The 698-nt window shown below is 43.3% G+C and overlaps 1 non-coding gene across 1 annotated transcript; it reads right to left on the bottom strand.

Moving 5' to 3' along the window:
- Positions 1-331: 331 nt before the first annotated feature.
- Positions 332-404, bottom strand: trnam-cau (transfer RNA methionine (anticodon CAU)). Its single transcript has one exon. It is a non-coding gene; the product is annotated as a tRNA-Met (tRNA).
- Positions 405-698: the final 294 nt, after the last annotated feature.

The following is a 698-nucleotide window of genomic DNA, read 5'->3' as shown; positions in this document are numbered from 1 at the left end:
TTTTAAAGCGCTGTGACGCCCCTGAGGGCTATCATAGATCCATAACCAATTCTGAACAAGACTGAATGAATGATGGTGTATTTGTCATGTTTCAAACTAGTTACATAGAAAGAAAACTTTGACCCTCTTACACTATAGAGTTAGTAAAGCTTTGACACTTTGTGTCTCCACTATTCCATATTGATGTGAGGCAATACATTGTCACAGGAAACTGCCAGATGTAAGGCTTCTGTTTGATGTTCTTGATTTTCATTCAAACCTAGCCACAGTGAACATTATGGAGCATGTGTCTGGCCCAGTGTGTTGGGGTGGCGTCTGGCTTTAAAACACCTGCCCCGTGTGAGGCTCGAACTCACGACCTTCAGATTATGAGACTGACGCGCTGCCTACTGCGCCAACGAGGCCTGGAAGCAGCTAAATTGTGGTCGAGACGAGTTGTCACAGGTGCAACTAGAGATTAAATTGGGCCAGAGCCCTGCGGAGCTCAGCTCCGCTTCCTCACCTCGACGCCAGATTATCAGTCCGTGCCTGAGGAGGGCGATCAGTTTACATTTGATTATTACTGTAGACAGGACTGCTCTGTTCACTTCAACTTGTTTTGATTATAAACATGAAAAAATAGACACTGCTCACTAACTAATCATCACTCCACTAGAAATAATATTAAATTAAAAAAAATATATATACCGCCTTGCATC

Source organism: Larimichthys crocea, unplaced genomic scaffold (genome assembly GCF_000972845.2).
Source record: "Larimichthys crocea isolate SSNF unplaced genomic scaffold, L_crocea_2.0 scaffold50396, whole genome shotgun sequence".
NCBI lineage: Eukaryota > Metazoa > Chordata > Actinopteri > Sciaenidae > Larimichthys > Larimichthys crocea.
This window is presented reverse-complemented; position numbering and strand designations above follow the sequence as displayed.